The sequence below is a fragment of the Prinia subflava genome, chromosome 5 (genome assembly GCF_021018805.1).
Source record: "Prinia subflava isolate CZ2003 ecotype Zambia chromosome 5, Cam_Psub_1.2, whole genome shotgun sequence".
Taxonomy (NCBI): domain Eukaryota; kingdom Metazoa; phylum Chordata; class Aves; order Passeriformes; family Cisticolidae; genus Prinia; species Prinia subflava.
Window position 1 is genome coordinate 60168683 of NC_086251.1, and position 26673 is coordinate 60195355.

A 26673-nucleotide genomic window follows, 5' to 3' on the forward strand; every position below is an offset into this window, starting at 1 on the left:
GAGCATGACACTGCAGGGATGGGGTCCAGAGCCTCCCCAGGCTCCACTCCTGCTCCTGTCCCCCTCCTGCTCATCAGGGCAAAGCCAAACACAAGCCACACAGACCCTCCCACCCCAAACACTGATCAGAGGAAGGTGGAGCTGATCTCTGAACTCCATACACAAATCCAGTTTTTCACATGGACGCATAGTTAAAAAAAAACCCTAAATCTAAATAAAAGTCTCAGGGTGTAACTAGAATTGATTAAGCACACAGAAACCGCAAGCAAAAGCTCTTCTCTGATGGCCATACACTAATTTCTCATCTCAACCCAGCAAGAGTATTTAAAACTCACTCTAGGAGGATCCCACTGCTGCTGGCTCTATGCAGAATGGCAAAACAACATCCATCACACCACCCCCTGTCAAAATGTCTTTATAAAGTGGCATCCTTGCCATGGGGTAAATTGGCAGTGTTTTGGCTCCCGCACAGTTTCCAGTTGTCCTCTGACAATCTACAATTACTGAAACAGTTCCATCATTTCCATTTATTTTTCTGTATTACACCGACAACCCATCTAGCAAAAACAGAACCAATCTATGGGGGGGAAAATTCTGTGCCATGCAGAAAGAATAGGATGAAGAAACCCATTGTATTAAAGCAGAATAAAGCAAATGCTACATTGACACACCTTCACCTACCAGCTTAACTGCTCTATTTAGTTTTACCATCCTGGTTAGGAGACACTGTCACAAAAAAATTTAAAAAAAAAAAAAAGGGCATTTCTCCCCCAGAAGTGCTGCAATGGGACTTTTATCACTTGCAGCTCCTTCAGAGAACTCTCCAGGGTGGCTGCACCAGCTCCCCACCCACCCAAACCCACAATCTCAGGCAAGGCACTCCCAGCAGCAATCACACTGCACTCCCCCTCCCTGCTGCCTACAGAGGCACAGCAACTTCAGCTCCATTCAAATTTCCAAGTATTTGGTTAAATACTCACCTTTCATCCGTATTTGATATTCAACCTGCTCTTGAGCACGTTTCTTAGAGTCCAGCACCCGTGCCAGGCTCCCCCCTTGCGGACATGCTCCCGTCTCACCCGTAAATTCCAGACCTCACAACATCCCTTTAGTCATTCTGAAAAAGGGGAACAAGCTGCATCTGTCCCAGGCCGTGCACAGACCCACTTACTGTTCCCATCCCGCCTTTAACAAAAGAATTGCACTTTTGTTCCCTCGACAGAGCCCGTGCCACAGAAAAATAACTATTTCTGAACTCCAGTGCACTATTACTGCCTGCACCTGACTTCCCCTGCCAGTTCACACTGCCCTGGATTTTCTAACCCACCCTCTGCCTTTTTGAATTTAAATCTCAAGTTTCACCCTGCACAGATACCACATTTCACAGGATATTTATTCAGTTTAGGTCCAGGGGATTAACTTACTTGAGAAGCTAGAAATAAATTATGGCTCCATCTGGCTAATGAGTCACTCATAGCTTAGCCCCAGCACACGAGAAGCACGGCTTCTATAAATGCTTGGGTCCCAAAATGCACATAATCTGCAGGGATTTGTGCCTCTTTGAAAAACTAACATTAAAGGGGGAAAATACAGGTACCAAGGTGCTTTTTTTGAAATTCTAAGCAGTTTAAGAGATACCACATATGATTTAGCCAAGGCAACAGCTCCTTTAATTGGGATATTTGCCTGGGATTTTCTCAAGCTGGCAAGCAGACTCACATCCAACAGCCACTAGAACACAGCAAGAAGTCTCAGAGCAGTATCTGGATTCAATAAGTTCCTCAAACAGATAACACTATTTTTGTTCTCCCTAATCTGCACGCAGTTTGGAACACGCTCTGTATCAGCCAGCTGCAAAGAGGATCCTCTTGAAAACAGCTTCACTCCCAAGTTCATCCTCCCCCTGAGCTTCTCCAGAGATGATGCCCAGTGAATTGGGCAACTAAACCCAGATCTGCCACGAGCAAGGTATGAAATTAAATAAGAAGTTTAGCCACTCTGTGCCTATTCCACATTCATACAGTAAGAGCAACCAGCTCTCTGTGATTTGTTCATGAGTATTACCTGACTACAGCATTGCTGGGCTCAAGCTCTAGGAAGCAGGGCTGCTAGAAAAACCTCAGGGTACTTCATTTAATATCAATGTTGGTACAGCATATGGGAAAACTGCAGAGTTACAGCTTAGGTTGGTTTATTTGGGGGTTTTTAAGCAGCGCTGTGTGTTACTGAAAAAACAAGATGGGTTTTTCATGTCCCAAGACAAGACACAAAAGGCAGCAGAGCTGCAGCAAGGTGACACAAAAGCTGTCAGAGCAGGCAGGGATTTCAGCCCATCCAACTTGTCTGAGTTCAATAATACCTGGCTAACTTCAGCAGGGGAGCCACACTGGGAAGGAAGGAGCCCCTGCAGTCCTCAGCCTTCCAAAAACCCCCGGTCCAGAGAACACCAGCAGGGAGCTGACTGCACCTGAGCAGGTTTTCCACAGGAGAATTAAGGAATTGCACATAAAGCCCACCTGACACCTACATAAAGAAAAGGCACAGCTTCCAGTAAGATCACACACAATCTTCTCATGGGTCACTTTTAAAATGACACGGTTTGAAGTCATGCATGAGGCACTCAGCAGCCAGAAAAGCTGAAGGTCTAAATGGACTCAATGAGTTCTGATCCCAGTGGCAAATCAGAAAATCACAGAGGAGAGTCACAGAATATTCTGAGTTGGAAGAGACTCACAAGGATCAGAGTTCAGCTCCTGGCCCTGCACAGACACCCCAATAATCCCACCCTGTGCCTGAGAGCACTGTCCAAACACTCCTGGAGCTCTGGCAGCCTTGGGGCTGTGCCCATTCCCTGGGGAGCCTGGGCAGTGCTGCTGGGGGAAGAACCTTTCCTGATATCCACCTAAACCTGCCCTGACACAGCTCCAGCTGTTCCCTCAGGTCCTGCTGCTGGTCACCAGGGAGAAGAGAGCAGCATCTGCCCCTCCACTTCCCCTTGGAGGAAGCTGCAGACCAGGATGAAGTCTGTCCTCAGTCTCATCCTCTCCAGGTGAACAAGCCAGGTGACCTTGGCCACTCCTCTCATGGCTTCTCCTCTGGAACCTTCACTTCCACAGCCCTTGGGTACTCTCCAATACCTTTATAACCTTCTTATATTGTGGCATCCAAACTGGGAAAATTTAACTTACATATTTGTATTCTTTTTAAACAATAACGTTTTAGTTTTATATCTGTATTTCTATGCTCTGTTTACACCAATCCTCCCAAACTCAAGACTTGGGGGGGAAGCATAATAAACAGCATTTCAAGCTCGGAATTTTTCATTTCAATACTTGCCCTGACAGCATGATTTGTGCAGCCACAGGAGAAAGCTGTAGACACTCAAAAACACCATCTGAGTAATTCAGGTGTTAAAACTACTCTTCCTAGGAAGGAGACCTGTTCAAGGGAAGCTCAGCAGTGCTTGACACCCCCTCCAAGGTGCTGACAGCAAGAGCAGAGCAAAACTTGTCAATAAATCTTGCTCTCCCGCTTTATTTCACTGATACAATTAAGCCATTTGCAGAGCACCAGCTCAGTGCTTCAAATACCCTCTAGGTAAATATTTTCCATTCCAAACATGCCGCTGTTTGTACCATCTGCTGGGCTCTGTCTGCTCTCAGTCGCTTGATGTTAGTTAACACAGACAAGCTCTTTATTAAATTCCAGAAAGAGTAGCTTTGCTTCAACAAAAGCCTTTACTTTCAGGGGTTTTTTTTTTTTAAATACAGCTTCAGAGCCAACACCTGACAAACCCCAGCAGTGCTGAGAGGAAGCCGGGAGGGCAGCACGGCTGCACCAGCACCCGGCACACGTCCTTGATCTCGTCCCAGTGCCGGCAGCCGGGTACCTGAGGTTCCACCACAGCCCGGGCAAGTTCCAGCAAGATAAAGCAGGGCAGGGATTCAGCAGGCAGCAGCTGACGCCCTGAAACCACCTGGGCTGCAGGATAAAGCCCAGAACTGGAATTAGCCTCAGTGAAAGTGGAGCGAGCAGCCTCGCGTTTAGCCGGGGATAAACACACACACACCTGCTGCTGGCACAGGGAAACCACGCTCTGTGTTCCTGCCTGGCAGCTCACACAAATGTCCTCAAACTGCACAGACCCTGTCACAGCAGCACCTCACTGGGTTCACCAAAGCACGGGCACAAGTGCACTGATATCAGGAACAGGGTGGCAGCAGGACCAGGGCAGGGATTGTCCCTTGTTCCACCTCCAGCTCCTAGGGGCAGTTTTGGGCACCTCACGAAAATAAAAATGTTGGAGCTGTTCCCTTTTCTGGAGCTTGTCCAGAAAAGGGAACAAAGCTGGGGAAGGGTTTGGAGCACCAGGGACAGCTGAGGGGGTTCAGTCTGGAGAAAAGAAGGTTCAGGGGGGACCTTCTCAGTCTCCACAACTCCCTGACAGGAGGGCTCAGGCTCTGTTCCTACGGAACAAGAGACAGGGCAAGAGGAAACAGCCTCAGGTTGTACCAGAGGAAGTTCAGAATGGTTATTAGGGAAAATTTCTTCATTGGAAGGGTGGTCAGGCACTGGAACAGGCTGTCAAGGGCAGTGGTGGACTCCCCATCCCTGGAGGGATTTAAAAACCATGTGGATGTGGCACTTGGGGACGTGGGTTAGTCGTGGCCTTGACAGTGCTGAGGGGAATGGTTAGACTTGATCTTACAGGGCTCTTCCAATCTAAATGAGTCTACATTGTTCAGCACAGGAAAGTCTTAGGAAACTGAAACTTTTCTTGCAGTATTTGTGAGAGGATATTACTTGGGATAAAAGCCAGTGTGCGTCCAGACCAGTGAAAAACGCCCTCGGCTTCACCAGACTCCAGAAACTGCAAGTTCCCCCTTGAAATCAATGGCAGCTAACACACACACACACTCCTATTATCTCCAGAGTAAGAAGACAACAAATTATCTTCACACTACCTTTTTCCAAAGTGCCTGTAAAGAATCAAAGGTTTCTTTCTTCCAGCAGGAATTACTCAGCAAGTCTGCATCTTCCCATCGCTGCTTCCAAGGAGTCCCTGAGGCTTCCCCAGCTCCTTCCTTCACACATTCATGTACAGACATGCTCTGCCCACACCACCATGAGCTATTTGAGAGGCATTTAAACACCTGAGCAGCCAGCTCAGGCTTTTGGGTAAGCATTTCCCCTTTCCCTGCTCTCCACGCAGGCAGGGACCAGATCAGACATTTGCTCTTCAATCACCACCTGCTTCCACGCACAGGGAAAGTGATACATCTCAAAATAGGAAGGCATAAAAAAAGATCACAGAATTTTCTCAAAATAATACTACAAATAAGAGCCAAATCTAGCAGACTTATGGCCAAAGCTGAGTTTAGGTTCCCAGTCTGAGCAGCAGTTCCATATGTCGTGCAGTTTCCGAGCATCAAGGGATCTCCTGCAGCATGAGCCCATCCAAAAGCACAAGCCAGGTACAGATTCGAGCCAGGATTCTTGGGTCAGACAGGCATTAAACACACACAACCACACCTGAAATCTGCTTCTGCCACCTGGACAGGAGGGAGGGACCAGGCCACACCTGGTTTTATTCTAATCAGCTGTCTGGGAAGTTCACAGGGGTTTGTACAATCTGGGTTGCTGTGACACTCCACAGCAGCTCAGCTTTACCACACACAAAGCCATTTACACAGCTTTAAAGCTGCCGTGCACCTCAACAAAGGCCTTAAGACAGCTGTTGTGGTCTAGTGTATAAATAGACATTCACAGTTTAATCTTCACCTTGGACCCACAGAAAGCCTCAGGGAGCAGCTCGCAGTCCCTAAAAAGCCAGGGGAGGTACAATGCAGGTCTGAGCCCAGCTGGGTTTGCTCACTCTAACACAGTTTAATCCATTTCTGACGCAGGAAGAAGTTGCATTAGTGTAAGTACGTTCATTCTGCACCTACCCCTGCCATGCTTTATTACTCTAACTCGATTTTAAAAGGTCTGCAGCACCCATGGGAATGATGCAGTTGACCCACCTCTGCTCACAAACGAGACAGAGCCCCAACTTCCAAGTAAAACAAAACAATACAAAAAAATTAAGATCATCTCCTGACAAATTTAGGGCTGCTACATCCCTTTCACCTCCTGACATCCAATTCCAAGTGTGGAAGGAAATTCTTGGGTGTGAGGGTGGTGAGGCCCTGGCACTGGTTGCCCATAGAAGCTGTGACTGCCCCATTCCTGAAGTGTTCAAACACACTTTGGATGGGGCTCAGAGCAGCCTGGTCTAGTGCAAAGTGTCCCTGCCTATGGCTTGAGGTGGAAATAAGATGGTTTTTAAGGTCCCTTCCAAACCCAAATCATTCCATGATTCTATAACAGAGGAAAGCAGGTATGAGCAGCAGCTTCTCAGTACCCAAATTCCTCTCATACCTTCACAGCAATCTGCAAAGAGAAAACAGCTGGAATGAAACATTTTCCCTTTCCCAGCGTGTATAGCAAATACAACTATATAAATATACATTCCTGTATCATAAATTCTTCTTAATATCTTAAAAAATAAATGTAAAATAAGAGGAGACAGAAACAAAAGAAGCAAAGCCCTTTGGTCCAGCTTTTTTTTTTTCCCTTTTTTTTTTGTCTTAGCAGATTCTGTGAAAGTATGAATGGCATCCGAGTACTGGGAGGCTAAAGCTCATTCAAAAAAACAACCCAGGTTTTAATATACAAGAGCTGCAAAGAGCTAAGGAGAAGACAGGAGTGTATAACCTGCCTGTGCATCCCAGCAGAGGTACAATCCCCTTCCTGCAAGCTCTGCACATCCCCAGCAGCAAAGCTTTCCCTTACCTCCCCAGGCAGGCACAAGCTGTGCTCCGTCTGAATCCAGGGCACAGCAGACGCCCTCGGCGCCAGAGCCACAGGAAAACCACGACAGATTGCTAAAGAGGATGGCATGTTGTTTATGGGTTGTGTTTCTAAAGTTTGGACATCACTGAGAAGAGATCAGCCTTAATTTATTGCTTGATTCTCCGGATTTCTACTCAGCTCTGCCCTTAACTATACTCTCCAGGCAACTTTTTAGCTTATTCACTTGAATTCCTCCACGCACACAAGGAAGTTTTAAACCTACCATTTGTTCTGCAGCTCTCCAGACCGCCTGGTGCTAAAGCTTTTCTCCCAAATTTCTCACTAAGGCAGCCACAGCAATAGAGAAGCAAAAAATACCCAGCCTTCAAGGGCAAGCAAGTCGCTCAGAGCAGCTTTAGCAGGTCGCTGTAAGTTGGATTTGTTAACCTTTGTACCCCCACACCCCAAGGTGCAGAGGCTGCCAGAACTACCCCAAACTGAGCCATGCACAGCCCAAGTGTCACACTTCTGCTTTCTCCAAGTTTCCACCCACACTGAAGGAGGTCTCAAAGAGCTCAGGGAAGGAAGAATGTGTGCACGGAGGTGATGGCACAGGAGGAAGACAAGAAACCTCAAAATAAGTGAATCTGGAAAATTTCCTACAGCAATGTATCACCAAAGGTTTTCCTGCAAGAATATATTAAATTCATGGTAAGAATATTAATCTTGTTCATATTAGAATTTCTTTCCACTACAAAAATAAATCACACAAAGATATTCTTAGGCTGAACACCATAAAAGTCACTTTATCTGGACTTATTTTTGAATGGATATTGAAGGGATGAGAACAGAACTCTTCTGCCAACAAAGACAGGTATTAACCAAGAGAATCTATTTAGCTTCAGACTTCTTCACCAGACAAGATTTTACTCAAGTGTGCACACGCTGTCCTTTACCCCGTTGCTAAAGGAACAAAAGAAGAGGAAATGACTAATCAAAGCAGCAGCACATTAATATATTTTGGTATGTGGAAAGGGAAAATTGTAGCTGGTATTTATAACATTTTCAACAGGAGAATGCATACATGCATACAGCAGCTGCCACAGAGGCTCAGCAGCTCCTGGGAGGGGAAAATAAAATAAAAATAATAATAATAATAATAAAAACCAACAACAACAACAAAATGTGAAGTTGTGTCCCAAAGAGGAGTTCTGTATTTTCCATTTTTCAGCATGAGCTCTGCTGGAATGAGAGCCTGGAAAGGAGGCACGGCTGGGGCCAGCAGCAAGGCGTGAGTGATAACAGGTGCACTTTGCCTGAACTGTAGGGAAAACCCAGCCTGGAGAGGTGCTCTGGAGGGAAAAGGTGAGAGTTTCTTGGAGCACTGCCACCAGCAAACACTCCTGCAAATCCCATGGCTCTGTTGGGTGCCCTCATCCATCAGCTGATAAGAGATAGGGCAAGAAAAGTGACCCAGGTGACATCCAGCAAGTCACAGCTCACCCACATGCCACCCATCCCAAGCTTAATTCCCCCTCAAAGCTCCCCACTCCCTGCATGAGCAAAACACGGCCCTTCACATCTTTCTTTGCAGCTACTCTGTCACTGAACCCACACAAGCCAAGACACTGATGTCCCAGTTCAACTGGATTTAACAACTGCTTTTTAATCCCAAACTTCACCCCTCCATGGGAAGTTCTTTGGGACAGCCATGGTGACAGGTATGCTTAGAGCAACAGGGCAGGAGCCTGATTACTGTGATAAACCCAAAATTAGAGCTTCCAAACCCCCTCCTAAAGGGGATCAAAACAAATCAATCCAGCAACAGCCTGGCACAGTCATTTGTGCAGTGGGATGGCACAGCACAAAAGCTTTGCTCGCTCAGGAAGAGGAGCTGGACTGCTGCCTGTCTGTCCAGCTCCAATTGTTCCCACACTTCATAATTAAGGGCTAGAATTCACTCTTCTTCCAATGCCAAACCCCAAAAGACTCGTAACAAAACCATTCTGAACACTAAATGGGAGCTACTGCTGAACCAACCATAATCGTTCCGATTTCCACCCCTTGCTCCAACACTGCTGCATGCAAGGAGACACAGAGAAACTAATATTTAATGTTCTTGCAGGGGGATTTGTGCTCAGCCTCCCTGTAGCACAGCCAGAAGCCTGAAGCTTAAAGAGGTCTTTACCCTGGTATCACAAAATGACAACCCCAGTCATTGCAGCAACAAGATTTTCCCATTATTTCTGTTCAGTGTGCTGTTCCACACAGCTATACAAAGAGGTTGGACCACTGACAAAAAAAAAAAAAAAAGCTTTGTTAACCTCTCAGTGACTCGACAATCCTATTGTTGAACAGCAATGGACAAAAGGAGGAGCCAGCAGCAGACGGATGCTCTCATCCATCCGAATTCCTAGAGGAAAATGAAATTGAGCTGCACTGGGAACAGGCTGCAAGGCAGAGGAGAGTTGTTAGCTCAGAGGGAAATCAAAACTTCAGTGATTGTGAATCATATCAGATCTAGATGCTTTCATGTGGTTTCTTCTAACCACCTGGAGTCTCAAGACATTATTTATTGCACACATTATGTCTAAGCAGTTGAGTGATTTCAGTCGTCTCTAAAGAGAAAACCTGCGATTGCTGTATCAAAATTACTGTCAGTGTGGCACAGATGTAGCTAAATGAGAGCATCAGAAGGCAGCAAGTGAAACAAGACTGCTGTACCCCATCATCAGACTGAGTCTTGATAATTCTTCAGCTGCAAACGGAGAGGAATCAACAGGGAAGATGTTTCTTCTTTGTCACCACACACAGTACAATACAAGAATGGGGGGGAAGTATCCATCAGTTAAACTACCACAGTACACAGGGTGATGATAAATTTTCAAATGTGCCAAGAGTTTAAAACTCAGGGGCATGCAGTTAGCTTCTCAACCCCAAGATTTTAAAAGGGCAGCTTCAAATTTAGGCTGGATGACTGGAGGAACAGAGACTAAACACAGAGAGGTCAAAGTTCCTGGAAGCTGACAGAGGCATCATAAATGAAATTAACACCAACATGCACAATTACCAAACTAGAATTAAGGGAGTACTACGAGGCTGGAATTGCCTCCTCTTCAGCCTACACAGCCTGGTAAGCACTGCATCAGCAGGTCTATTTTTACTTTTAATACTCTACACCACAGTCGTGGGTCAGGAAGACACAAAAACCCTTGAAAATCCAAACAGCCAGGCTGGAGCAGGCATTACTTGCTACCCTCCCTTCCTCTGTGCATGAACAGCTCTGCTGCCCTGAACTGCACCCAAGGAACAGGACCTGCCCAGCTTCCTCTGCTCCCACCTTGCAGGGAGGGGCTGAAGCCAGAGGACAATGCTGGCATGGGAACAAATGGGCAGCATTTTGGCTGCAAGTCGGGAAAAAGCTCTCAATCCTCAATCCAACAAGGTGCTCAGTGCTGTAATGGTCAATCTGCAGCCTCTGCATGGAGCAGGGGCTCTGTGTTTTATCTCAGTCTTTTGCTGGTAGCAATCAATGAGTTTTAATCCATAGCCACATTAGGAACGACATCTCCAAAGAGGGTTGGATTTTATTTCAACTGTGCATTCAATTTAAAATCATTTGCCAGATTAAAGCATTGTTCACACTCTATTTACAAACCCTCTGAACACAGGGAATGTTTAGAGATATGCTCAGGACTGAATTTGGACCACAGAAGGTTGTGCTGGTGATGGGGTTTCCTACAGCACTGAAATTATGACTTTCTGCTCCAGCAGAAATTTGCACCAGCTGAAGGATGAACAAACTTCCATCATGAAAACTTTCACAGTAGATATGAGTTAGTTTGACTGCCCTGTAGCAAAGCTGTCCTTCCACATTTATCCTAAAGCAAGTTATCACGCAGGCATAAAGACAGCACTTCCATATCCAAGCCAGATCCCTCATGCTGTAGAATATGGTGCTGTTAGTACTGTTAGAAATAAAGTTTCAAAATGGTTTAGGAACAAAAGAGGCTTTAGAAGCTATCCCTGCAGCACTGGCACCATACAAGTTACACCAGTGCATTTCAAAGTATAAATTGCATCATGAGCTGGAACTTGTAACTCTATTTAAAAGCACAACATGAAGTTTTAGAAATTGCTGCTGAACTGTGGTCATTTCCCTGCTGAGGCAGGTCAAGTGTTAAGGCCTTTCTCCACTCTCCTTTGAGACGCTGCACATATCTCATTTATCGAGGGCAGCACTAAGAGCTCACCTCATCCTCCATCCAAAACACCTCCTGCACTACAACAAGAGTTCCACTGGCTACAGCTCCACGGAGATGCCATCCTTTCAGCTCCCACCAGATGTGCTCCTGACCAGCAGCACCACAAGGCTTCTTTTCACCTTGTTAACCTCTCTGTGCCTCACTGACCAGGCTGCTGAAGGCACTCACAGCTCAAGAAATGACACACAGCCGGTGTCACCTCCTGGTGTCATCACCCGCATCCTTTAGGCTCTGGCAGGCAGCTTAAGAAAGTCACATGTCCTCAGGAATCAGTGCAGTGTTTCAGCAGTATTTGCCTCTTAAAGCACCCAGAGGAGGGGACCAGACTCTCCTTTAGCAGCAGGGAAAAGGCTCCAGCTCCTCCACAGACTTGCTTAACGCTTGAATCACACCTGAGCCACATGGTGAAGGAGCTTTTTTCTTTCACCACCCCCCTCATGCAGCTGCTGGTGCTCCAGGTGAGGGATGCTGAGGGTTGCTAATGCTCCTCTGAGCAGCAGCAGCCCAGGGGATGTCCCAACCCTCCTTACTGGTCCCAGTTCACTGCTAACCCCACATACAAGGCAATTCTGAGAGCTGGGCAACACCACACGAGAGCCCTGCAAAAGGCACGTTCAAAGCACATCCCTGGTTCTTTCCACTCGTGACCATAATGACCAAGACTACAGGACTTTCTTCTAAAGAAACTGGCAACAATAAAATGCATATTTGAAGAGTTTTGAGCTCAAGTCAAGAACCCAATATCCCAGAGTTCTGTCCCAAAACAGCCTAACACAGGCACACACACCCGCCCCAACACGCCCAGCACTGATCTGAACTCAGGAACCTCAACAACTCAATGCCAGGTTGTTAAAAAGGCCTAAAAATGCTCAGCAACAGAAATGCAGAGTAATTGAGGTCATTTCTCTCACGCTTCTCTGGGTTCTCACTCCCTTTGCTTTGCTGTCCCACAATCTGCTCCTCCTTTGGCATGCAAGAATTGAACAAACACTTCATTGCAACCACACAGATCTAAACTTATTTGCCTGCGACTTAAGTTACATCTCAAACTATTACTCCAGTAGCCTGTAATGCCAAGCAGGGATTAAAAAATCTACTTAGAAATAGGTATACCAGACCTGAAGCCAAAAAATTCTTCTTTTGGCACACAAACAGCACAGGGAAAGAGGTAGAAACTTGGAGATGGAGGAAGGGGGGGCCCGAAAAAGGCAGGATTGTAATGGAAACATCTGATCAAGAATTTTCACAAGCCTTTAAAACTTCTGAAACCCAACCCCTTCGCCAGCACTTCTCACATGCCTCAGACTGCAGCCCATGTTATGCAAGTTCTAATTGTGCCTCCACAGCCCTCCCTGCCACCCACGGGCTCTGCACCTCAGCGAATCCCCGCGTGGAAGGACACTGAGGCAGAGAAGAACCCTCCCACACCTGGCCTGGGGTGATGCTACCTGTGCAAAGAAAGCCTGGCCTTGTTGGGCATCTTGAGCCAGGCTCTAACCCCTTAAAAGCTGCTAAAAACCTCTCTGGTTTTACATACACAAACCAAGCTGTAAAAGGGTTCACTAAATTTAGCACGCAACCCAATCCTAGAGGTAGTGTAGCACAGGCTGAAGACATGGAAGTGACCTTAGGTGAAGGTAAGAAGGAAATACTGTCAGTACTCCCATTGAGCTGCCATGGGAAAGGCCAGAGAATGCAATAAAATCTCCATAAATCCTCTGGGCAGCTCGGTGGTTCCCAAGGCTTTGAGATGCCACCTCCACCTCTCCTCTGGACAACGCTGCTCATTGTCCACGCTGGGGACAGGGTTGGGAGGAACCTTCTTAGCAACTTCAGGGCAAACAATTGCCCATGAGCCTGGAGAAGTAAAGCTCTATGGACCTCCACCACTGCTGCAAACACAAACCCAGGCAGCACGAAGAGAAGGAGCAGCACAGTCCTTTGTCCCTCCACCACAGCTGGAGCCACACGTGCTGCCAGCAGGTGTTGAACCAAGCAAAGGTCACTAGGTGTGACAGGAGATACAGCATTGACCTGTAAACTCCATTTTCTGCCAGTTCCCAGCACCACACCCCCTGAGAGCTGCAGACACTGCCTGCTCCAAGGACAGGACAGAGCCTCCTTGGAGAACAGCAGGCTAAAGAAGGCAAAAGAGTTCCCACCTAGTGCTGGGGGAAAGGGCCCTTCCTGGCACAGCACCCTAAACTCCCATCCCTTCCCAGAGCTGGAAATGCCCTGTAAAAGCTCCAGTGGCTACGAGTTGCTGTAGCCATGGTGATGCTCTCAGGTATACCTGGAGCTGAAGCAGAGAGGAGCAGCAGAGATGCTGTAAATGGTTTCATGTACCTGTTTTTAGGTTCTCACACAGAATTAAAGGCAATGCCCACGTGAAAACCAAGCTGGGATGTCCACTTGCAACATTAAGTGATGACTTAAGAGGGCAAAGCAGCACTAAACACCAAGGCAGCCTTTCAAACCAAACTTTTTAAGGAGCCTTAAAAATCTTTTCGTTTCATGGGCAGGGACACCTTCTACTGTCCCAGGCTGCTCCAAGCCCCATCCAAGCTGCCCTTGGACACTTCCAGGGATCCAGCGGCAGTCACAGCTTCCCTGAGTACCCTGTGCCAGGGCCTCACTACCCTCACAAAAAAGAATTCCTTCTTAATAGCTAATCTAAATCTCTCCTCTCTTTGTTTAAATCCATTCCTCCTTGTCCTGTCACTATCTGACAACGCAGCTCACCCACCAGCTGACTGCCAGGGGTTCAGGTCACTGATGAGACCAAGAAAAAGGCACCACCAGCTGCTCTGCTGGTGATCTCCTGGCATCTTCACCTGCAGGTGCTTGGCCTCTGCTTTCCCTTCTGTCAGGTAAGTGCCATGGCAGAGCCTGATGGAGAAACACCAATGTGAGCCAAATGAAAGACATCAGCTTAAACACTCCTGCCACACAGCACTTCCCACCCAAGGCCTGGAAACCAATCACCTCCTCCAATAAATTGGACTTTTAATTTGTTCCAACTTAAAACCCCACAGCAAACCAGTTGGGAAAGAAAAGCAGTCATGGCCAGTGGTCAGATCAAACCAGTAATAATTAAAATTAGGAGCTGACTGATGTTATAGGCTCTCTTATGAGTCAGTCATGCTCTGCTCCAATGCTGGCAAGCTCCCTGAAGAGCTACACCTTGTGCAATAGCTTAGTCATCATCTTCCTTGACAGCTACGCACTTACAAACAGATTTTGAGTCCACTCACATTTTCCCATGAAAATTTTCCCTTCCGCCCTACTACAGGCAGGACAGAGCACAGTGGTGTCAGCCTAGGAGTGGGCAGCTTGTCCCTTGCAGGGAAGGAGATAAAGCTTTTATCTCCCAGACTCAACAATTTCCTTCCTGTGTGGTAGCAGGCGGACAAAAGACACCTTTTCACACCATAGACAGGAACGAGATGTACTAAAATTTGTCACAACCCTGAAATAAAATATCCTGCTCACTGTTTTCAGTCCATACAGGAGAGTGTAAAACAGAATTAAGCCAACATTTCTTCTACAAGGAATTTGCAGGGTGGGATTTGGAAGCAAAAGAATAAGGAGCCCAAAATAACTTGGGTTGAGTTTATATTGCTCTGGCAGCTAAGCAAAAGTTGGTAACACTGGACTGAGGTACTTCCCTCTGCAGGATGAGAGCTGGATTGTTTTTGGAATCATGGGCATAAATACACCAGGCTTTAAGAGCCTTTGACACCTATATAATTCTGATTTTCCCTGGGTCATTCAACATATGCCTGGTGAGCTGGACACCAGACAGGCAGGCTGAGAAGGTCATCTATTCAATTATTTTGGGTGTAATCCCAAAATCAGAACTTGTGTTTTACTGTGTAACATCAACACACTTCTTCCCAGAGAAAAAGAGCCTTCCCTGATGCTCTGTTAGTCAGTCAACTGCAACTCAAAGGAAAACAGGAGTTTTGCTCTATTTCCTCAACTTCAGGGCATAAAAGGGCTTGAAGATGCTTCCTGCAGCAGGGGAGCTGTGATGCAGCAGCTCCAGCAGAGCAGTGATTTGCAGGATTGCCTGGCTGAGAGCAGATCCAGACAGGGAAGCCAGGCGGAAGGATCAGCCAAAAGGAAGAGTGTCCAATGGAAAAAGAGAAAAAAACCCTGCAAGAAGAGCTGTTCCCTGTTTTTCACTGCCACTGAAAATCCTGCACACCTGAGAGCAAGCACAGCAAAGACCTGTAAATGCAAGCAGAGGACAACACTATTTATAAGAGGGATTATTAGTGCAACAAAATGAGTAGCTTGTCCACATGAATGATTTACAGACATTTTCTCCGAGTTACAATGCAGCCTCAGTGATGCACAAGCGAAGATGAGCTTTCATTTGAAACAGAACAATTGCTATTCCTCTAAATAAATCTTCATGGGAAGAAAAAGGGAAGAAGCTACTTTTACTTCTCTTCAGTAACTGCAATTTAGAGCTGCAGATTTTGGTAAGCAGGGTGGCCACAAAGCACTCACAAAAACAGAATATTGCAGCAAAGAAGGAGGAGAGGTGCAAAGAATGAACTCTCTTGAGCATCCCATAAACCTTACAGCTTCTGCCCCTCTCCTCTCCCACCCCACACTCATTCCACAGCAAAACTCAAGGCTCAAAGCACCCAAACCACTTCTCTGCACCACCGAGTGGCAAGGAGATAATGATCTTTATTCATGTTAGTACAGTCTGAGACTGTTTCCAGTTTTCATGCAATGGATACCATTCCTCTTTTTCCCCGTTTCCTACAGTATCTAAGAGACTTTAAAAAAAACCCCTCACCTCTAGTTAAATTGGAAGCATTAAAAAGGATCATGAGATTTGCACTCTTTAGCACTTCAGATTATTAGAGTTTCCACTGCTGTGACTTCCCCTTCCAACTCCACACCAAGCTTCAATTAAACAATCTTCATATTTGGGTGGACTTTGGTATTTCTCATACCGAGACACTGGAGCATCCAGACTGACAAGATGGCCAAGGCAGAGGAATTTATGCACTCCCAGGAGATCTCTCTTTAATTTTGTTGCAAGGAGAGATCCTGCACCAAGCCTGCCCTCTGCCCAGGACCTATATTTAGGGCCTGAGCTGACCCGACAGTGCCCCTGTAAGCTCATTTATCGAGATTCACTTATTCATTCTAATATAATCTAATTAGATGCAGCAGTCCTGTGAGTTCAAACACACAGAACCCAGCCCAGGTGCTACTTTGTTCTCATAGAGAGGGGAAAAAAAACTCTTGCAGAGGAATGGCAGGATTACAGATGCCTGTGCACTATCTCAGAGCAGCACCTGCATCCACTCTGCTGCTTCTCTCCACCAAGGAAAAAACAATTCCTCAACTGGAAGCAGCAGAGTCCAGATCAATTCATGGTGCTTATCCATGAAAGGGCTGCTGCTCCTGCTCTGAAATCACTGGAAATGGGAAAAAAAAAAAAAATCAGGAATCAGTCTCTAAAGCAGTGCCCACGCCAGCAGGCACAGATGCGTTCCCAAACTGCAGACCACAGGCATCAGCCTGGAAAACATGCCAAGGAGTCCACATTGTAAGAAAATACTTTAAAGGCTCCATTCTGGCAAGAAATAGGAAGTTTTCAAAGCTCCCAAGTACCCTCTCTCCTACCACCAGCTGTAGTTCAGGCATGCGAACAGGAAAAAGCTTTTACATTTCTAAAAACATAAATAAATACTTCTTTTTTTTTTTAAGTCTCCATGTGTTTTACTTGCTTGGACATCTTGTATAATGATGAGAGGAGAAGCAGATTCCTAGGAGTCATGGGCTGGTAATTCTCCCAATTTATCATCTCCATGGTTTATGCACAGTCATTAACAAGAAGTGATTTGTCTGGGACAGATTTAGCCCAGCAACTCCCTGTCTCATTAGCCAGAAACAATCACACAAGGAATGTCAAAAAGTTTGTGAGCTTAATGCAGCTATCAGCCCCCTCCAAAATATTCCTCCTCTTAAAAATAGCCCAATCCTGCTGCTTTGCCAATGCAGAGCAGGAAGTTTAAGAGCTAAACACAGATGCATAAAATTCCCTTTATGTTAAAAAGGTTCTGATGGGTAAAGGCAAAAGGTTGTCACTGACAAGGAAATCCTGAGAATATCGATAAGAGAACAACTCAAGGAGACTTAAAGACTTCGACTTGTTTAACCTATGAAAACAAAGGGTCAAGAGGGGATCCGATTGCTCTAATTACATCAGGGAGGGAAAACAATCATTTCAACCAAATGGAAACACTAGAACCAAAACCAAATTACACAAACAGGCCATGAGCACTGTGAGGATGGAAATTCAGCAGCTTCTCGAGACTTCAAGGAGGTTCTCCAAGAGCTCTCCTGCAGAGATGGAGGAAGAATAAACCGATCGAGTTTCACCGTGGAAGTAGTTGTGTTATGAAAGGCATCCACAGCACGGATGGCTGCTAAAAACAGGGAAACTAAACTTGATTTGGGTTGCTGCCACAGATTTTGGAGTGAAGAGCAGCGTGAAGAATTACCTCGTCCTGCCACTCTGCCTTCTGCTTCCTCCCCATCCCTCCGGGACAGCACAGGGGACACTCACACTATTTACTCAGGCACGTCACAGGGGTATGAGCAGGGAACTAAACTTGGGAGCTGAAGGCTCACAAAGTCAATGGTGAGAGGTGGGTGCCTTGGCAGCAACAGGGGAAGGGATTAGGAGCAACCAAGTTTGATGCTTAAAATAAAACACATGTGCTGTCCCCTGTGCCCTCACACTTTAGGGCCTTGGGTGTAGCTTAACCACAGACCTGGCCATCACCTCTGAAATTCATAGGGAATTCCTGTTCCTAAGGGATTTTTTTTTAGCCCTAGATTTACAGGGTCAAGAATGATTAGACATTTTTGAGCCATAACCACCAAATCTCCAAGAGCAGATGACGCAAACGAAAGCTGTTACAGAGCTAACCAAGCAACACCACAGCTTCACACAGGTTTGAGCAAGTCTTTCCCTTTTCTTCAAGGGGTTGCAAAAACAAAGTAGTCATCAGGTCTGTGACAGGGGTTCTGTGACGGGGAGGGATAAAGGAGAAAATTAAAGTCTCATTGCGCCCTTCAGATGCTACTGCTGCTATTTCTGAGAGTAGAAAGCATCTTCTGGAGAGCAGCTAGAAAAGGGGGGTGGTAAGGAAAAAAAACCTACCAAAAAACGGTATTTGGTAATAACTCTACCAGCAAATTAGTGTTTCTCTCCAATCCCCAACCTTTCACTGCTGCAGTTACACACAAAAGTTATTTTAATCACAGTATGCAGAAAGCAGCATCAGCATATGAGGCAAGAGAAAAAATATGTGGTAAAGCGAGTTGCATGGCCTGTTCATGGGCAGAAATTACAGCACAGTTACAGGCAAGAGGTCCACAAGGCAGAGAAACACTTCCAGCCCAAGCCAAAAAGGAGGATGATACTGATCCACCGAGGGAAAAGGGACTGAAAAACATCTGAAAGGAGTTGGCACACAGTAACTGAATCCCTTCTCAACTTTTGCAGCAACCAGTTCAGACTGCCCAACGAGGGATTTTTGCCTTGTCATAGGTAAAGAGATGTCAAATAGAATAGTTATGACAACTAAATACCATTTGTGTTGGTGGTCAGAGGCAGCAATGGAAACACTAAAGGAACAGGGGGGCAAAAATGGAGAATTTTAAACAGAAAAGAGCTACAGCAGGGTATCAGCTCAAGTCCTCTTCCACAAAGCAAGAAATTACCTTTGAGGTTTTCTAACCTCACAATACACAGCACAGCCTTGGGGGGGGCAGGGGGGGAAGGTTATAAAATGACAAACCTAAAGCACACGGGTGGATGCACATCACTAGAGAGCAGAACTTACCACTGTCTAATGCAGCGACTAAAAGATGCTAAGCTATGTTATTCTTAATAACCACCTACTCAATTAAAATACTTCATCAATTAAAGGCAGCCGGGTACAGAAGGTGCAGCTTTGCCACCTTAACTCCTCTTTCCTTCTCCATAACTTGCAGGCTGGAAGAAGGGAGCCAGCTTTGAATAGAGGAGAGGTGATGGGGGCACGAACACCTCCGGGGTTAACAGAGCTGCACACAGCCCGTACCGGGGTGTACCAAAGGGCACGGGCAACCTCAGGAATGAGACACCACTGACAACATCACCTGCGAGGGTGGGGAGCAGCATTTGCGAGCGCTTGACACCGGCACAGGCACCCAAGGCGGCCCAGACGGCGGTAATGAAGCGCAATGCTCATTAGAGCTCGCACGGCCACCCGGGCGCTGCAGCACCCGCCTCTGGCCAAAGCTCACCCGGGGCTCCGCCAGCCGCGGGGAGCGCTCCCAAATCACATTCCGGGCATCAATTCTGGCCCCGCCGCCCCTGGGCGGGCGGGTTAACGCAGCGGGAGCGCCGCGCACACGCCGCGTCTGCCCCGCTTCCCCCGACTCCGGGAGATGCGCTCGGGAAGCGCCGGAGCCCCCGCGCCCCGCCGGCCCCACGGCAGCGGCCGCTCCCGGCGCGGGGCCGCGCCCGGACCCCCCCGCCCCCCACACGCCGGGCCGCGGCCCCGGGCCCGCCGCGGCCTGGGCCCGCCGCCCCTCGCCGGGAGGGCCCGGCCTCGCTGCGACCCGCGGCACTCACCGAGACGGCGGCGGGCAGGGCAGGGCCGTGCCGGGCCGGGGCTGCAGGGACGGAGCGGGAGCGGCCGGGGCTGCGCGGCGCGGGCGGCAGGAAGGGGAGGAGGCGGCCCCGCACGTCCGCCGCGCCTGCGGCCGCCCCCCCGCGCGTTAAAGGCACCGGCACCGCCCCGGCCCGGAGCCCCCGGCGCCGCCCGGCCCTGCCCGGCACCCGGCCCGGCCCCAGCCCACCCGCGGGGGAGCCCCGGCAGCGGGGAGAGCCCGCCCGGCTCTGCCACGTGTGTGGGTGCATCCGCCGGAGCCCGCCCGTGCGCGGGGGGATCGCCCCCCGAGCTCCCCACGTGGGGATCCCGCAGATGCTGCTGAGGTTCGCCCACCCACACTCCCCCCACATGGGAATCCCAAGGATCACCCACCCGGAGACACCCACGCGGAGATGCCAGGGATCACCCACCGAGACTCTCCCCATGTGGGGATTCAGGGATCACCCAGACTCCCCCATATGAAATCCCCGGGGATCACCCACCGAGACTCCCCCATATGAGATCCCCAGGGATCACCCACCGAGACTCCCCCGACGCGGGGATCCCACCACCCCCAAGCTCCCCCACGCTGCAATCCCTCACCTGTTCCTGAGGATCACCTCACCTAGACTTCCACCAGGCACGATCCCCAGGGATCACACATCCCCAGTTCCCCCAGACGGGGATGCACAGGGATCTCCCCACCAGAGCCCACCCACGGACAGGGATCCCACTCAGACCTCCCGGAGGCAGGGATCCTCCCACCCGGGTTTCCCACACAGGAACACGGGTACATCCACGCGAACCCCACCCAAGCGTGGGAATCGCCTCCCGCACGCAGCTCTCCCAGGGATCTCCCCACCCCTGCGTGGGGACCCTTCTCCCCAGCCCTGCCCGATGCAGGGATGCCACTGCCCAGACTCACCGGGAGCAGGGATCACCCATCCATCCCCCCAATTCCCACCACATCCCTCCTCCGCCCCCTTTCCCGGAGCTGGCACAATGGGCAGGTGTGGGATGCCAGGGGTGCAAGGCAAGCAGACAGAGCACACCCCAAAGCCTCCTCCAGGACATGAAAGAGATCAGACATCTCCTCACGACCAGGAAAAGGGCTTGTCCTTCAATTTCCCTTAAATGTCCTTAAACTGCCCGGCAGCCCTGCCTGCAGCACAGACAACAGGGGCTCATTCAGCGACATTCCAGCAGGCTGTGGAGTCTGCAGGGAGGGAGATTAACTGCATTTTTTTCAGCTCTGACTTCTTAGAGCCCCAAGTTCTTCTTCCCTCTGACGTGGATCTTTCCCAAAGTGCTCACAGGGCAGATTGCTCTCTCCTGCCTGAGCTCAGCGGCTGACCACGGATCTGTGGGTACCCACGTGGATGGAAACTGATGCTCTGTCAATTACTTGGAGACAGCGAAACAGCCCAAGAAGCCACCGAGGGCACCCGTCCAGCTCCATCGCTGGAGGACTGACATTAACTCCCAGCTTCCCGGGATCCCAAACATGTTAGGGAAAACACAAGGAAATGCACAGGTTTTGGGTCAGCAGGATGGCAGCGCCAGCAGTGGCTGCAGGGATGTTCTGGTGCTGGTCAGGTATCCCCAGAGTCCGGCTGCAGCAGGCAAAAGGGAGTGACCCCAGCACAGCAGGAGGCTGGCATCACCCCTGGGCTTTGCACGCACCCTCCCAGCATTTCTTCTGACCTCTGGCAACAAGGAGCCTGGTTGGACCTCCAGGCTGTGTTGCTCAGAGCAGGCCATTTGTTTATTTGTCCCACAGCATCCTTGAGAAACCCACTCGGTATCAAAGGAGGATTTGCATGGAGCTGCGGGGAGAGCCCATCGTTCCCCGGACAGCAACCCCGCCGCATTCCCAAACCCTCTGGAGGAGCAGACAAAGGCAGCAGCATGAGGTGGATGCTGACAGAAGCTGTGCCTTGGCCTGGGAGGTGAAGCAGGCCACTCGGAATGTGTGACCGGCCATCAGCTGGCCAGGCAGTGTTTTGCTGCTTCATCCCAAGCTTCACTGGCTCAGCACATCCCAGCCATCACTCTGCTGCTGAGAGCAGCACACGAGCCAGCCAAAGGCAGCATCCCCACCCCGCGCTTCCAAGGTGAAATTTTAAGGCCAAATCTTCCTAATGTTAACCCTTCCAAGAGTGGTGGTGGCAGGGCTCGGCAACAGCAGAGAACATCTTGCAGATGTTTTGTTGCTTTTGTCCACAGTAGAGTTTTCCAGTTGGCATCAGAAGTGAAGCACAGATTCCCAGGAATGGGATTTGCTGTCTCACAGACAGTGGGTGAGGGTCCTGCCAACAGAAAGATTGAAGCCATGAGCCTGGGAAAGGCATTGGAGGGACAGAGCTTCCCCTCCTGCCAGGAGAGGAGCTGCAATGGACAAGCAAAGAGTGGAAATCCAGCTGCTACAGAAGGGACAGACACCGATCTCTGCACCCTGTGACAGTGACAGGACCTGAGGGAACAGCTGGAGCTGTGCCAGGGGAGGTTCAGGTTGGATATCAGGAATATCCTGATATGCTGGGCACTGCCCAGGCTCCCCAGGGAATGGTCACAGCCCCAAGGCTGCCAGAGCTCCAGGAGTGTTTGGACAACGCTCTCAGGAACAGCATGGGATTGTTGGGGTGTCTGTGCAGGGCCCTGCATGTTTCAACACCTCACTGAATCCAACTAGGAGAAAAAAAAGACCAAATGCTGGATTTTCTCTTTCTCTCTTTATTTGCATTAAATTTTTTCATACTATTTATAATCATCAATCCCTGCAATTGACAGGAAGTGGAAATTAATAGATTATATGCACACGTGCCAAAAACCATTTCAAATGCTGCTAAAGAAGGTCACAAAAATGACTACAATTTTCTTCTCAGAGTAGTCAACTAGGAGTAACTCCATTGTGGAAACTTGAGCTATATGGAAAAAGGCGTTTGATCCAATTCAACTGTAAGGGAATAAAAATAAATCTATCCTAAGCAGCATCTGTCAGCAGAAATGACACTGGAAACTCTTGCAAGAAGACTAAAAGCTCATAATAAAAAAACCCAACAATCTAAACCATGACATTGTATGTGAGCAGGATGAAAATCCATCAGGCTACTACCAGTCTCCCCATAATCCCCAAACTATCACAATGTAGATATGCTGTTAATTAAATTGACATGGACACATTTTGTACTGCTGGAAATCCAGCTAATTAAGTGAATTGTTTGAAACGGTTTCAGAGCTCACTGGAAAAAAATTATTTATTTATTTATAAACTATATTCACCTTCCATTTCTGGATTTCATTGTAATCGAGCACTGAAAAGCTCAAAATTTGATTTAAAACTGTACTGTTCAATTTTATCACATTCAAAATATGACCAATTATGAGCAGCACAATTAGAGGCCCCCAGACAGCCGAGTGCCCATCTCAGTGACTGACATCTTCAGAGTGATCACACTTAAATCATGATTTCTGTGTTTCCCTTGAGGCTCTTCAGTCCCCACCTCCCAGCACAGGCCTGACACCAGTTTCTACATTTGCAAAATAAAACAGAAATCACAATGGGAAAATCCCTCTCCTGCCCTCCCCAGGCTGCTGTTCCTGTACCAGACACCCAAACCACAGCTGCCCACCCCTGAAATGCCGTGGTTTATACCCAATTTAGCAGCAGGAATTGCTGCAGTGCCACATCCACCCAGCTGTGCCAGCTGCACAGCTCCTGGCCATGCCACAGCCTCCCCTAAATCCCCCAGGACAGAGCCCTCCCGACCGTCCTGTGTACTCACACATGCCAGCAGAACAAAACAAGCACCTAAATCCCTGCAAGATCAGGGCTTGCCATCACTCTGAATAATCCCTACTCAATTTCAAGCCAATTATTATTCCTTCACCTGCATCACAGGGCTTTAATTATCTTTTTATTTTCCAAAGAAGTTTGATTTTTACCAAAAAGCAAGAGCTTTAGCTGGAAGCACTCACCGTAAAGGAAAACCTATTTGCTGTGACTCCAGCAGGTCATCAGGTCTGGGCCACAGAGGTGGAATTTAATTTCTAATCTGGAGATCTCAAGCCTTTGGTATCAGATAGAGCTAAAGGGATCACAGGGAAGCTGGACAGAAAAGCAGCTTTGAAAGCAGCACAATAATAACCATGCTTTGAATTCCCATGAGAGTGCTATTTCAAAGCAAGTTCCAAATTGTCTTCTTTTCTTGGTAGCATCCTAGCAGATGATTTCTTAAGAGTGGGCAGTTAATGGTTATTGTTAAGTAAAGCAAATGCAGAAATGACACAGAAAACACCTTGTCTCCTGTAAAACACTCCCTGTGTGGTGGAGCAGTGACAGTCCAAATCCTTTTCTCCCATTCATCATCCACAGCACCTGCTGGTTATTTATGTTGCTCTACATTAATCTAGGGCAGGTTTTAAATTAATACTCTTCTTCATCAATACCTGTGGAATGAAGATGTTTTCCTTTGCAAAGAAAAGCCTTTGCAACACCAACACGTCTCCCTCCTCAGCACCTGTCATTCACCTGAAACATAGCAGGATGGACAGCAGAATATGAAGTGAGAGATGGGGAGAAAAAAGAAATGGAGAGTCAGGCAGATCTTGTGCTCCGAGGGCTCTTTCAGCCTGAGGATCAGGTATCCCACGGCTGGAGCAGCTGGCAAGGCTGCCTCAGCAAGTTCTCCTCCTGCAGCCAGGGAAGGACATTGATTGAGCTCTGCGAGGCATCACGGGAACAGCATGTGGCAGGCTGGGACAAACTTGCAGGGAAACGTGCAGCAAACACCCTGGTAGCCTGTCTGGATAAATGAAAGAGCACAGGAGCCATCCCAGCTGCTCTTGTCACTGCAGAGTGGGTTAATATTGAAGCATTTTGTCTGAGGCATCACCAGGGATGTGTCCTTCTGCCTGAGTGTCACACCAAGGTCCCCAGTTTGCCATCCCTGGTGGTGACACACACCTGTGTGCCAAGGGTGGCTGGAGACCTGAAAATGTTCACAATTTCTTATGTCTGAGGAGACATCCTGTTCTCTGGTGCCCCAGGAGATCCAGAAATTCCCAGTGATGTTGCAAATTCACCGTGCATCCCTCTGCAAGCTTCTATTTTAGCTCACACCTTAAATGAGCAAATATTCTTCTCTTCACCTATATATCCAATATTTTTACATAGCACTAAGCCTCTCCCTAGTGAACCTACAGCTGCCCACATTGTGCCTAGACCTCTAAGGTACCTAAGGGTTTCTGTCATACTGTTCATAAGGCCTGGGGGGCAGAAAGGGTTAAGAACCAGCTCAGATTCTCTAGGGAAAACAGAAAGGCACCAGAAAATCCAATTCAACTGATTTTACCCGAAGGGGCAAAAGAAGGTTTAGTAGGTCCTTTATAAAATGTCAGCGAGAAAAGCTTTATTTTCCCACAGGGAGAAACATTCCCATTAACAAATTAGGTGAAAGCCGAGTGAGATGTAAAAGGTCTGAAATTCCTCAATGCCTTCAGACTGTCTGTCTTCACACACTTCATTTATTTTGTACAGCAGCACTGCCCAGGCCAATTTAGGAGCAAATGGAAATACCTGAGGATGAATGTATTTTTAATGTTAATAAGCAAATCTTGATTGATTTAAGCAACACTATTTGGGTTTTAGAGAACAACTAACTTGGGATCCTCCCAAACATGAGCCCATCTGGGTTCCTCGTTTTCCTCAGAGCATCACTGAGCAAACCTTCAGATCTCTACCTGAGTGGAAACAGAGTTCAGGGGAGTTACTCTTGTATTTATAAGTTGGGTAAATGCCCATTGAAGGGAGGCCAAAGCAACCACAGCATTTAATTATTCCTGACAAGTCACAGGGAAAAAAAAAGAGGAAAAAAATAACACCTTTGTAAGGAAGGGCACTGTGACAAGTGAGCTTCCTCCACAGCCTGCAGATACCAAAATATTAAAAAAAAAATATTCCCTTTAGTATCTTGGATACTGTGGGGAAAATTAACTCATATTCCACTTCCAGAGACTGACCATAAAAGCTAAATGCCATAACCTGTTGGAGGGAAACTGCAAAGACAGCAAGGAGGAGGGAGGAAGATCCAAATGGAGTGATGAAGCTGTAACAAAAGAGATCTCAGGCTGGGCTCCTGCTTGGCTGGGATGAGCGTGGAAATGAGATGAAGAGCAGGACATGAGGCAGCAGAGCTGGGCACAGACTCCTCCATCACAGCTAAACTAACAGCATTTATCAGCAGACCACGGCTGAAGGGCTGGAGTGACAGAAACAGGACGGTGTTAACAGTTAATTATGAGTGTTAAAAATACAGAACCATCAAGGCGAGGGGATTGGAGCTTCTGCTGACATCTGGCAGTGCTTTGGTGAAGCTCAGTTTCTCCTGAAGTCCTCATATGATTCAGGAGCACTGATTTGCTGACGTTAATTGGAGGAAGAGGTAATGAGAACTGACTAATCACGGAGCTATGAGCCCTGCAGACTCATTCCAGTGTCACTCATCATATCTTGCTGATCACTCAGACAAAACTCAGTTTTAGGGGGAATTCGGTGATTGGTCAGCACCCTTCTTTGACTCATTGTATTTGCATTTTGTTGTACAATAAGCTGATAAAAACTGCGGTGGTGTCACTGCTCAGCTCTCCCAGCAGTGAAGGCATCACAGTACACGCTCCAATTCCTGGAGGGCTTGCACTGAAAGTCTGGACGTGCTAATGTCACTGCTGGTGTCTCCAATGTGACTGTGACCCCTGCAAACTGAATTAGCAGAGCTCTGCCAGCATCTGCTGCGTGCACACCTCTCCTTTTCTGTGCAAACACGCAGGACTGCTGTTACTCTATTGTTTTTCCAGACAAGGCTTAAAGGATCAGGATTTAATTGCAGCTGTGA

General features: G+C 48.0%; 1 protein-coding gene across 9 annotated transcripts in view; it reads right to left on the reverse strand.

Annotated features, from left to right (window-relative positions):
* Positions 1–19954, reverse strand: part of KTN1 (kinectin 1) — a 74891-nt gene extending 54937 nt beyond the window's left edge. For 4 of the 9 annotated variants that reach the window (XM_063399632.1, XM_063399633.1, XM_063399636.1 and 1 more), the window contains exon 1: positions 19762–19953. The gene's annotated coding sequence lies outside the window, so the exon portion shown is untranslated. Of the gene's footprint in view, positions 1–980; positions 1126–19761 lie in introns of those variants that run through there. The other 5 variants (XM_063399639.1, XM_063399630.1, XM_063399637.1 and 2 more) reach the window with 5 other exon arrangements.
* Between the last annotated feature and the right edge of the window lie 6719 nt (positions 19955–26673).